The sequence below is a fragment of the Peromyscus leucopus genome, chromosome 17 (genome assembly GCF_004664715.2).
Source record: "Peromyscus leucopus breed LL Stock chromosome 17, UCI_PerLeu_2.1, whole genome shotgun sequence".
NCBI lineage: Eukaryota > Metazoa > Chordata > Mammalia > Rodentia > Cricetidae > Peromyscus > Peromyscus leucopus.
In genome coordinates, this window is record NC_051077.1 from 37,688,236 (window position 1) to 37,701,927 (window position 13,692).

The window sequence follows — 13,692 nt, forward strand, 5'->3', positions numbered from 1 at the left end:
CAAATGCCGTTTGTTTTTAGAAATGATGTCCATTGAGGAAGAAGGGTGTTTGACTTGACTTCATTCTACATTTGAGGGTTTTATTGAAGGTGTTCTGCATAGTGCAATAGGTCTTCTCTTTTGTTTATTTGTTATTTCAAATTTTCAGATAGTAAGTCCTGTCTCAGTAAGATAAGGTTGTCACTACTGGGGAAGGAAGGGGGGGTAAGGTGATGCTAGTATAATATCTGATATTATTGAGACTGCATGTGTGTGCTACCTTGTTTGATTTTGACCTTTCCAGATGTTAAAAGGTCTTTAGTGTACCCAGGCATTACCTTTTAGTTGAAAACAACTTTTTGGGATTTCTGAATAGCTTATGAAGTTGAGTTTTTGTTTCTTTTCTTTTTCTTTCTTTCTTTCTTTCTTTCTTTCTTTCTTTCTTTCTTTCTTTCTTTCTTTCTTTCTTTCTTTCTTTCTTTCTTCTTTCTTCTTCTTCTTCTTCTTCTTCTTCTTCTTCTTCTTCTTCTTCTTCTTCTTCTTCTTCTTCTTCTTCTTCTGTTTTGTTTGTTTATTTTTTCGAGACAGGGTTTCTTTGTGTAGTTTTGGAGCCTGTCCTGAAACTCGCTCTGTAGACCAGGCTGGCCTTGAACTCACAGAGATCTGCCTGGATCACAGATCACAGAGATCCTCCTGGATCACAGACATCCAGGACAGGCGCCAAAACTACACAGAGAAACCCTGTCTCAAACCCCACAAAAGATACTTTGGTTAGAAGCCACGAAGTATGTGGCAATGTCTTAACCATATGCATGTTGTTAGGCTAAGGGCCTCTTGCATCCTTGTCAAAAGTGTATAGCCCAGCTTGGCTTTGAGCTCATGATCCTCCAGCCTCTGCCTCCTTCAGCAAATCCAACCGACCAGGGTGCACCACCACAGCCTGCTTTGTAGCTCAGCCATCATAGCCATCATGAATGACACAGTACCGATCGGGACCAGGAAGTTCATGGCTAACCGTCTGCTTCAGAGGAAACACATGGTCATTGATGTCCTTCACCTTGGGAAGCAATAGCACCAAAGACTGAAATTCAGGACAAGCTAGCCAAAATGTATAAAACCACACCAGATGTCTGTCACCTTTGTGTTCGGATTCAGAACCCATTTTGGTGGTGGTAAAACAACTGGCTTCAGCATGATCTGTGAGTCTCTAGATTATGCAAAGAAGGAGCCCAAACACAGACTTGTAAGACATGGCCTCTATGAGAAGAAGACCTCCCCCAAACAGCGAAAGGAACGAAGAAGGTCAGAGGAACGGCAAAGGCCAACGCTGGTGCTGGCGAAAAGCCAAAGGAGTCGATCTGCGGTGACTTCATCTGCTGTGATAGGCAGACCATTTCAGAGAAGACAAATAAATTATGTAAAAAAAGAAAAAAAAAGGAACTTTGAAACTCTTTGTTTCAAAGACAGCAAGCAGCAGCTGGAAGTTCGATTTGAGTTCTTTGTCTTGGAAATTATGTCACCACGTCTTTGGATGATGTTGCAGTATGAGAGGGAAAGGAAACGACTTCAGAAGTTCTGTTGCTGGAGGTTGGGCTCTCTCAGTTTCTCCGCAGTGGAAACTAACACCATTGTTTCTCAAGTCTCACAGGGATCACAGCTATAGCAGGGAGAGCGAAGGCTGCTTCGTGGTGATGGCAGTCCAAAATACGAATTTTCAGCAGTATACTGGCTATTTTCTCCCTCTTTACTTGGCAGAAGAATTCTTGTAAATTTAAATAATGCTTGATGCTAAGTCTCATTGAGCTGATGACCATCATTTCAATGTAAACGCCACGTTCTCAATGAGAGTTCCTGCCTTGCCTTCCTCTTCGAATTTATTTGGTCTATAACAATTAAATAGAGATGAATCAGCTCCTTTAGTTCTCAATTTCCTCCAGCTTAGTAATTGAGCGTTGCCAGAATAAGAAAGCTCCTCTAATCATTCTCAAGATGTCTTCCCATTCGCCACCCAGTCTCCTCAGCCTAATGAGCAATCAACAGAACGTTTAGTGGCCATGCGGAGGCTACATAGCAATTTTATTGCTCTAGGTTTAGCGAACAAAAAAAAAAAAAAGGAGATCATGTCATTTGAGTGAAAACAGGAAGGAAAAAAGAAAAAAAGACAGCAGAACTTCCTTTAACTTTAGAAAAAGAAATGAGAGGGCATACAATGGAGGAAAGAAGAAAGTTGCTATTGGTAAGGCTTTTGATAGGGACCATGGACATTGCCTCTAAACACACACTTCAGTGTCCTTCACACCATGGCATGCTTTGCATAGATGAGTTTGATCTGCAAGATGAATTTAGAGAACTCCACGGAGGCAGGGAAACAGAAAGTTATCTTCAGGGAGATGAATGATACCTCAAACTTGCAAATGCGTGGCTCCTTCCCAGGGTCAACTCCTATGCTATCAGTACTTAACCACTCTTTGGTTTTCCCTTCAGGAAATCTGAATGTCGAGAAAATGTGAACGGACCAAGATTAGAAACTGTAGGAAGGAAGGCCAATGAAAATACTGTTCTCATTGGAAATAATCTATTTTTTTTTTAATGGCAAGCAGCCTTTAGAGTGATCCTCGCATTTAGTCTCCACAGAAATCTTCATTAGAATTGTGTGGAGGTTCAGAAGGACAGACTATATAGGCTAGAGATGTGGCTCAGCAGTCAACAGCTCTTACTCCTCAATGAGAAACACTTTGGATCCCAGCACCCACGTCATGAGGCTCATAAGCACCTGTAACTCCAGCCCCAAGGGACCCATGATGTCTTCTGGCCACAGCACGCACCTCCATGAACATATATATGCGCATATACTCATGAAGGCATATACACATAAGTTTTTGAGTAAAAGATTTTTGAAAAAGGCAAAGGAATCTGAAACTTGATGTGATCTAAATAATCTAGCAGTTGAGGTGACTAAAATTTTACAGAACCTAGTCTAATCATCAAATAGATGTTTGGCTTCCTTTCTGAAACTGGCCTCGTAAAATTCATATTTGCTTATTAAAAGTGGAAATTATGGAGCTGTAGAGAGGGCTAAGTAGTTAAGAGTATTTATTTCTCTTATAGAGGACCTACTTTCTATTTCCAGCATCCAAATGGTGGTTCACAATTATCTGTAACTCCAGTTCCAGGATATGCAATATCTTTTTTTTTTTTTTACCTCTGTGAGCAGTAAGCACAGACATAATACAGTTCCATACATGCAGGCAAAATACACATATACAATAAAAAAAACTAAATTAAAAAAAAAGTGAGACTCAGAGGGCCTTTATTCTCTCTGCAGATATCATTATTTCCTGTGTATTTATTAAACCAAAATATGATGTATGCCATGTGCCATGTATAAGCAACCTACTCTATCCATTACTTTTATGTCATTCTTAATGAATTATATTTAATAAGGAGCAAAATAGTTTTCAAGATTCCTTGTTGCATTATTTTAAGGGTCTATCAAAAATAAAAATCATAATAAAATACATTTGGAACTGATACACAGGTTCTGCACCCATATACTACAGCATCAATTAAAAATATTTGGAAAATAGGGACTGAGGCAATAGGTTGGTAGGTAAAAGTGTTTGCTGTGCAGGAGAACCTGTTTACCACAACATGAAGGCGAGATAGAGGTATCACTAGGACCATGAGATTTGAGGGCCACTGCTCTTGGTCCACTGTAATCGGTGACTCCATAAAAGGGTATAAACCTCTCTGATTGGAGTAGCCTTTGAGATGACCGAAACTTTTTCATGGGACTCTCAAGGCTTCTCCTCCCACAGGAAAAAAAAATCTAAGTAAATGTGAATACAATTCCTCAAAGAATACATTCTGAAGCATGTACTTTTCATCTCTTAAAAAGCCTTAGTAAATATCAATGATTTAAAAGCACACTTCAATGCCACATCAAGGACCACACTTGCTAGCAACAGCTCATTTACAATCTGAAGAAAACTGTCTGAAGTAAATCGTACGAGTATAGCTTTTAAGATATCTTAGCCATTGTAACTTGATAGGATTGATGTTAAAAAGTTCTAGCATTAGTGATGTTTACCACAGTAGCACAACTCGAAAGCACCAAGGTCACTTCCCCAATCTCCTTTCACTGTGTTGCTCTCCAAAAGTGTAAATATGACTGACTGTGTAGAAGCTGCTCCCAGTGGTCTCATCATAAATCCAGAGTGATAAATGACTTTCAGACAGTCCTGAGCATCCACAATAGGCTCTAATAATATTGAGGGAAATTTTTATTATGAATACAAATCACCCCTAAAACTCGCAATACATCATGCTGAGTAATATCACAATAAGAATGAGAAAGAATTGAAGCTTTAAATAGGCACATACTTTTATGTACTTTGACCAGAATTTTTTTCTTTCCACGTTGCTCCTTCAATCTAACACTAAATATTATTATGGAAAATGAAAAAAATACCTTAAACATTTATTTGAAAACTTGATTTGTAAAAAATAAAATAAACAATACTTAACCTCTATTATCAGATATTAATGCTAAAATTTTATTCAGATCTAGAATAATGATAATGTTCCACCTGAGGTGAATTGTAAAGAACTTTTTATGTGTACTTTCATGTGAGCATTATAACAACTTCCAGTAATAAATATTTATACTTAGGCAGAGGAACCAAAATGTTAGAATGGTGCTTTTGTTAGTGAAAAGTTTATGAATGAATAAAATCACAGGAACTTTGCTTAGAAATCATATGTTAGCTTTACCAATGCCCTAATATTCATCTCACTACATTCTGGGCCACTGTTAGGAGTAGAAACATTGCATAAAAATGGACCCTCAACTTAAAAGCTCTTGGTGTTATTTGATTCATGACTTTCTGGATTGAGAATATTGGGAGACCACAGCTAGGTGATTCTCCCCGGGGTCCTTAAGCCATTGATCCAGATTTTGAGAGGGCTTCCACTTGTCTGGGGGATCAGCAGGGCTGGCTGCATGGCAGCATCACTCATGGATACAGTGGAAATGGGCTGGTGTCTCAAAGCTCAGCTAGGCTCCGTTCTGGAGGCCTTTTTACAAAAGGCTTCTCGACTGTGGTATCAAGGGGAGTAGGGCTTGTATTTATATATTTATTTTAATAAGAGCTTGTTCATCCCAAAGAGAATGTCTCAGGAGAGCACACTCTTTTATGCTCTAGTTTGTGGAATCACATGTTGTTTCTTACATTATATTCAGAGAGATCATCCCCAAGCTCATTGTAATGTTGGGATTGTCAAATGAGTATGTCATTTTTCTTTTTAAGTACATTGAACACTTAAGGACACTTGTTCTCTCTGATTCCATTTCAACCCAATATAACATTTATTGATACTGAACCTAAGTTGAGTTTTTCTAATGGAACTCAAAAGAACATGAAACCATTTGATCCTGCTACAGGATCATAAGTGCTATGTGATCCCATCAAGTAATCTGTAGATAAGAGGTGCAATTCATTTCCTCTCTGTTCAGAATAAGCCAATTCTGATTAAGGAAACGGCATCCTAAGATCAGCCGTGTCCACACAGGACAACAACAGAGGAAAAGTGGTGATTCTAAACAGAAGTGAAAATATGATCACTTTGTTAGCTGAAGAAAGTGAGCCCCTACTTTCTGTAAGGGGAACCTGCTTCCCCTGTAAGTCACAGAATTAATGGAATCAACTTCTGTGAAGCCTATCAAGTCTGTCTCTCTGCCATGTCAGAAGCTCTTTCTCAAACTGAGTAGAGAAGGTATAATCCACCTGAATTTCAAATGTTTCCTCTACCAAAAGACACTAGAGTGAATTACTTGACATATACATTCTGCAATCAGAATGGCATGTGCATATGGTATGCCATTTCATGTATCAACCATCTCTAATTAATTTTTTTAATTGTGTATGATGCACATGTGTGTGTGTGTCTGTCTGTCTGTATGTCTGTATGTATATATGTATGTCTCTAAGTGGTTGTATGTACATGAGTGCAGGTGCCCACAGAGACCATTATTTAGCAGCCTGGACATCCAGCCCTCAGAGCCACTACCCAGGGTAACTTCACAGAATGATTCTCAGGAGCGAGGACTAAAAGATTTCTTTAATAATTTCACACACGTGGGCCAATGCTCTTCATCCTATGTCTCTTTATTCTTCTGCTCTTTGTTTCTCTTTGTTTTTTCTGCTGGTCTCTCTTTTTAGTTTCTTCTCTCTTAGTTTTTTTCATGCATTACAAATTCCCAAGCATTTTCTTTGACTGATGAATCTATTTCCTCTATTGTATCCTCCACATCAGAAATTCTCTCTTGTATTCTGTTGGTTATGCTTGCATCTGCAATTCCTGTCATTTACTCAGATTTTTTATTTCCAATATTCCCTCTGTTTGTGTGTTCTTCATTGTTTCTATTTCAATTTTCAGGTCTTGAACTGTTTCTTTCACCTATTTAATTGTTTTTTTCTTGGCTTTCTTTAAGGGATTTATTGATTTTTTCCAATTTTTTGTTTGTCTTTTCCTCAATTGCTTTAAGAGAATTTTTCATTTTCTCTTTAAAGGCCTCTATTATCTACTTGAAGTCATTTTTAAGGTTGTTTTCTTCTGCTTCTATGTTGAGATGTTCAGGTCTTGCTGATGTAGAATCAGTAGGTTCTGGTGGTGCCATATTGTTCTTTATGTTGTTGAATGTATTCTTGCACTGGCGTCTACCTATCTCTTCCTCCAATTAGTGTAAACAGTGTCCAGATCTCAGGAAGCCACTCTCAGTCCAATTGGAGCTCTTGGTACAATCAGAGCTGGTGGAGTCTGTGTCTCAGGGAGCAGCTGTGGTCTCAGAGGATGGGTGGGTTTAGGGGATAAATAGGGGCTTGTAGGTTACAGGGTCTGGTGGGGGATAGTGGCAGTCAGGCCTTCCTGCAGGAGTCCTGCCTGCTGGCCTGCACCTTATTGTGCCCCTGGGCCTAAAGCCTAGAGGCCAGGGTGATCAGCTAGGAGAACAAAGATTCATCTTTTGATCCAACTGGAGCTGGTGGAGTCTGTGTCTTAGGGAGCAGCTGTGGTCTCAGAGGATGGGTTTCTACAGAGACAACTGAACCAAGCTCAAAGGAACTCATGAACTTTAGACTAACAGCTGTGGAACCTGCATGGGACCGGACTAGACCTTCTGCATAAGGGAGACAGTTGTGTAGCTGGGTCTGTCTGCGGGGCCCCTGGTAGTGTGAACAGGATCTATTCCTGGTGCATGAGCTGGCTTTCTGGAACCCATTACCTGTGGTTGGACACCTTGCTCACCCTAATAAAGTGGGGAGGGGCCTGGTCCTGCCTCAACTGATTATACCAGGCTTAGCTGCCCCTACCCCCATGGGAGAACTTACCCTGTTGGAGGAGGGGAGGAGGGGTAGAGAGGGGAATGTGGGGGGAAGTGGGAGGAAGGATGAGAGGGGTATCTGTGGTTGGTATATAAAATGAATAAAAGAAATATTTAAAAAATTCCTAAGCATAATAGACACAAACATATTGTTAGTAATAATAATAATAATCTACAAGGCAAACTCTCAGGGACAAGCATTCTTTGTAGATACAATAAGAGTCACACTTGGCAAAGACTTGGTCACCTTAATTTGTGACTAGCCACAGCTGCAGGTTGTAAAAGTTTTGGCCCATCTCTTAAAGGGATAGCCACAAGGGTACAATGGAAGAAATTAAACCAATGAGACATCTAAGAAAGAGGCAAAGAATATATGTACTATTTTAAGTGATTAATAATATAAACAGTTTGTCTACTAAGCCTAAAATCTTGCATTAAAAGCTGCTATAGAAGAATATGCAAAGTGTTAATTGCTTTTTGAATCAGAGTGGGGAGGTGCTGGTAGAGGAAGTTTAGGCAACACAGGTGCTATTGATCTCATGAAGGACTATGCTATAACAAGGCCAAGCCTCTGCAATATCACTCTAGTTCACCATAAATCTTTTGAAAAGCTTTGGTCCAATAAAGCCAAACGTCTGCAGTTTTGCTCAAGAACAAAGTCTGTGAAAGTTCTGCCTGTAATCTATCCCAAGGTCACTTTGTTTGGACAATTTGCCCTGTCAGTGAGCCAAGGATGGAAAACAGACGTCTAAGTATCTAACAGTCACTTGGGACACTAGATCTAGTCATGAAGCATATTTTAGTATGTTTCTATTCATTAAAATTATACAGTTAAATGAGAAGTCATCTTCCTGACCATCCACAAATATGTGTGCCCATAAGATTGAGATGTAATCATGAGATTACATGTACACATTACATGAAAATGCATGGTAATGGGGAGATATCATAGCTGTTCCTGCATAAGTGAAATTATAGACCAGAACAACTGGTTTTTCAGAGCCTGTGGCATTGCAGGCCCTGTCTGATAGGGTTTTTCCATCAGAGAACCATTCCTCCAGTGAGTGGGCATCTGAATTATCAATTGCTATAAGCCCATAATAGCTCATGACTATCACTCTTGACACCATTGGACATTGGATCCCCTGGAGCTAAAGTTACAGGTTGTTAAGAGCTGCTGGACATGAGTACTGGGAACAAAACTTGGGACATCTGAAAGGCAATACATTGCCTTAGCCAGTGGACAATCTCTCCATCCCTTCAATTATCTCTTAAACTCATTCAGGTTACTTAGACACAATAGATTTGCATTTGTATTCTGTGTTAAAGTTTTTGGAGTGTTTTTCACATTTGCTTCTTTTGCTCTTTGCAACAACTCTATAAGGTGTACATACTCAGTATTTGTAACTCACATTTCATAACAATGTAATAAAGGTTTGTAAAGGCAGCATGACTTGACCACAAAGTGGACAATGGGGACCAGAGCTCTGCTCAGGCAATGATCTTCCATCATGTCTGAAATGAGGAAAGGCCAACAAAACAATACAAAGTAGAACTTTGACAAGAGTAGGTTTGATTTCTTTAAAAATCCAGATGATTTAAGGAATCAAAGGTGTTCTTAAATAAGAAAGCACATGCCAGTCCAAATGGGAAGGGACTGTATCAGAACAGGATTCGAGGAGCACATAAACTGGCTGCAGTGTGTTCTCACTGCCTTAGTAGTGCTAATGTTGCGGCATCTCATGGCCAGAGCACTCTGCACTTCTCCTGGCTTTTCTGTGAATCTCCTTAATAAATGTTTTTTTCTTAGTTCTCCTTATTTTCATGCTGTTAGTTCTCCTTATTTTCATGCTGTTTGCTACACTAGGATTTGAGAAAAGAAATAGGTTGATTCCCCAAATATAGTTGTAAATATGTGAAAGGTACACAAGTGAAAGATAACAAATAAACAGAAATAGCTGTGACAGTTGGAGCCCTTGGGAGATATTTTGTTGTTTTTATAATGTCAACATATTGTATTTTCAGTTTTAAAATAAACTTGAATTTTCTCAAAGTGTAGCTTTGAAAAACAAAGAAGATATGTTTGCCATAGGGGCAACGATGTTATACTAATTTATGCTTCCCCTTACGGGACGCCTTTTCGGTTTTACTCTATTTTGTGGTGGTTGTCACTGTGTAATCATTTACAAGCAGGTGATGCGAAAATACATTTTGTGTTGCTCTAAATTAGATTTCTGTTGTCAGAGTCCACAAACTCCGATGTGCTAAGGAATCCTATTTACTTAAAAATAAACTATGTTATACTCCAAGACCCAGTCTGACTGTTCAGTGGGAAATTTAATCTTGGCCTGTTGAGGGTCTCATATTCCAGAGTCCTCGAAGTTCCTTGTGCTTGAAGAGACCCTCCCAAGGCTGAACATGTAAGGACAGTCACCACTGCCAGCTGTCTACCTGTATCACTCAATGTACTTGGGTTCCACATCTCCTTGACTCCCTGGTATTCAACTCAGCTCTCCGTGTGCTGCTCATAGCTGTTGACAAGGCTGAGAGGGCTCCATAGGTAGAGTCCTTTCTCTGTCAGTCACTCACTGTGCAGCCTATCCTGCTGGGGCATTGTGCTCACAGACACAGGGCAGCCACAAGTCTCTCTTCCTTCTGCTGTAGCACTCATCTCTCAAGGTGCCCAGAATTTAAAAATAAAGTCCAGGAGGAGTGGTTTACTACAAACTTCGCCCACTCTCTCAGCTGCACATGGGGTGGCGAAAGCCTGCCTATCTGCTTGGCCAAGATGAGGAGGAGCTGGCAAAGAGGAACAAAATGAATTGAAATCTGTATCTACAAAGTATGCAGATAGAACGTGTTTCATGGCTCAACTCTCCAAAACCTCAAGTATGGAACCCCCAAAATATAACATTTAAAACTCTCTTACCTCCCTAATTTTGGATGGAAATGATCTCGGAAGCAATATATCTAAATTCACTCGCTGGGATGAAGATCCTAAGCAGATTAGTGTTTCCGTGATTATGGGAGTAGAAGTACCTGAGAAGACAAGGGTTCTCAGAGATAAAAACCTGAGCAGTGAAGAAGAAAGGTAGAGAGGGTACTGTGTGGTTAATACCGAGTGTCAACTCAAAATACCCAGATCAGCTGGGGAAAAAAACCGAGGGAATGTTTACAACAGATTTTCAACGTTGAAGGTAGAAAGATCTACCCTGTTAGAAGCAGCATTACATGTGCTGGATAAATAGGCTAGATTCAAAGGGAGCATGCCAGCTAAACACCAGCATTCATCTCTTTCTGCTTTGTGGGTATGGAAATAATGTAACCTGCTACCTCAGGCTTCTGTGGCCATGCATGATGGGCTGTATCCTTGAACTATGGGCCAAAATAAACCGTTCCTTCCTTAAGTTGCTTTTTTTATTTTATTTTTTTTTTTGGAGCAGTTTGTTGGTGCAGTGAGAAAAATAATGAATGCATGTACAGACAGATGGACTAGGAGCAGGCAATGGGAAGGCTACAAATAACATCCAACTGGACAATGAAGCATGCTCACTTTTCCTGGTCCACAGGCTTTCTCTCCTGTTTAGGCTATCTTGTCCTCGGTTTGTGTTTCTCTATGGTTTTCCTGTAGCTGGGGTCCCTGAAGTATTTCTCTGTTTCATGGCTCTTTCAACCAGTGACTGGACCTAACTCCATGTCCTTGGTTTCATGCTCACAATCCATCCACGGACCCATCATTGCGCTGCCAAGTATCTTGCTTGAGCTATAACCTCCATCTACTCAGCAGGCTTACTCCCAGTCTTCTGCGTATTTGCCCAGAGAATGCCCTTCTCAGTACACTTGCTTCTGTGCCATCCTTACTCAAGCAATGACTTGCCATTGAAGACCTTACACTACCTTTAGGTCTCACTAATATCCTGAGTACTGTACGAAGATTATTTGGATGATTCCAGCACATCCCAATGCCTTCTTTTTTATGAATCCCTGTAGTATTTCTGGTAATATGTGCTTGATAGTTTTCTGTCCTTTATTGAGGTTTCATTAAAAGAACCTATATTGAAAATTTTTTCATAATCCCTTCAAAGTTATATTTAGACGAAGTGAAAAGATGTTTAGTTCAGATAGATAACGTATTTCAGTACCTCCCTGAAACTGATCCAGACCTGAGGAACAAGTTCTCCAAACAGATCGCCAGAGCGGCCCGAGAGTAAAGAGGAAACAAACTGAAAATGTACCCGCCTGCTTGTGCTTCACGCCACGTCTGCAGGCAGCTCTTTGTGGGGACAAGTTCGGTGAAATTTTGTCTCCTAGACATTTTCAAGGACGACTTCATCATTCTCTCATCCTAATTTTCAACAACCAAGAGTGTTCATGAAAGGCACTTTTACTGTGACAATACTTATTATTATAGTCCATTGTTATAAAGGCAAGTTTTATATATGTTATGGTCTATGATCTCAAAGTTGGAAAACATACAACCAACTTCTGATTATAGAATTTTATACATTCACTCAGAATGAAATGGTGTGCTCTTTTAGATGTTGGTGACTGGCAAAAACACAGTAGAATTACACAGTGCAATATTCTACTTCTGTTCATGAATTATAGAACTCAGCTGGTTATGGCAAAGCCATTGCCTGAAGGGATCAAGGAATTCCTTCAGAGAAAGCCAAATTCCAAGACGCTTTTGGTGTTATTTGACTTGTTATATATCAGCTGTCTTCTGTTATGAAAATCATGTGTGCCTTCATAGTTTTCCCAATTGATTTTTCCCTAAAAAGTGCTAACAGTGTGGACTGATCACTCTCTAGACATATACATTCAAGGTATTTGGAGAACAGCCTCAGGAAAGGCTTACTTCCTCCTAGCACATCTGTTTCTTCCCTTTCAGCACTGGAATCAGATATCTCCCTTAGCCACATTCTAGAACTAAGAAATAAAAGTCCAGATCACCATAAGCTAGTCTCCTGATTTAAGGTAAATTCTACAAGGAGACACCACCTAGGTCAGGTGGACCTTAAATAATAGCTTTACACAGTTTAGCTCGAACCCTCCTTTCTTACAGTCTTACTAACTTTATAAACCCCTAACTTCTTGCCTAACCACTTCTGGGAATGTAGACTGAGCACGTAGATCCCCTTTTTCATATACTAACCGGTCATTAGCACTCAGTTGACTTCCTCTTTTACTACTCCCATTTTGGGTTGTAAAAGAAAGCTTTGTGGTCACTGTCTGAGATAAGTTCTTACCTACCTTTATAACCTCATAGAATTCAAGCCTAGTGACCTTCCTCGACCAGGGGATTGCTATTGCTTGGGTTTATAACTGGATTCCTGAGAGACTTAGAGAGAAATGAGAGAATAAGGAGATGGAGAAGAGAAAAGAGAATTGAAGAACTAGATGGGTAAGAATCGGAGAGGAACAAACTGAGAAGGGGAAGAACTAGATTGAAGGGCTAGAAGAGAGTACTAGAGGAATGAGATGGAAAGAGCCAGATGGGAAAGAACAAGACGAGAGAGGAGCTGATATGGGAAAGAACTAAATGGATGAGAACCTAGAAGAGGCAGAACTAAGATGAAGGAATTTAGATAGAACCTAGAGGGAACAGCAGATAAATGTAGAGAGAAATCAGGCAAGAAAGGAGCTAAAAATGAGAGCAGAATAGAAGCTTGTAGAGAGAGAACTGACACAGAATAATAAAGCATATAGACTCAGGAGTTTTATGTACATAAATTCATTTCTTTTCATCAAAGATTATCAGCTGGCTGTAGATTCTTCCCGGGCCCTGGGAGGGGACTGTTGAGAGGCTGGACCACCATAGTCTGTGATATTTTAATATGCCCTGCCTTCAAGCTAGTGGGTCCACATTAATAACAAAAAGAGTTGTGAAATGCAGCTATATATAATGGGAGGAGTGGTAGACTCACAAGTGTTTGAATCTGTAATAATAGAAATCTGAATGATATGATTTTCATGTCTGGTACAAGTGTGCCATGGTACTATGGGAGAGTTATAGAAAAGTGTCCATTTCACCATGGGAAAAAAAAAATCTAAAACCTCTAAAGCCTTCAGAGATAGCAAGGGCTAAGAACTGGATCGTAGGCCTCATTTGTCTACATGCTTTTTCCTTGTAGCCTACTTTTCTGACCAGCAGCTCTCACTGCTGTTCACCTACATATTACAAGAGCTTTGATACTTCCGGTTTCATCTGCAGCTTTCAAATCATCCTTTCAGTAGGACTAAGATAATTTTCCCAAGCAGAGCTTTTCTGATCTGAAAGAATCGCAAAAATCTCCATTGCCTGCTGTTCCTCCGAGGTGCGGCAGAAGGGA

At 39.9% G+C, this 13,692-nt stretch overlaps 2 pseudogenes; one reads left to right on the forward strand and one right to left on the reverse strand.

Annotated features, from left to right (window-relative positions):
* The first annotated feature begins 720 nt into the window (after positions 1–720).
* On the forward strand, positions 721–1,425 carry LOC114699820 (annotated as a pseudogene).
* On the reverse strand, positions 739–828 carry LOC114699828 (annotated as a pseudogene).
* Positions 1,426–13,692: the final 12,267 nt, after the last annotated feature.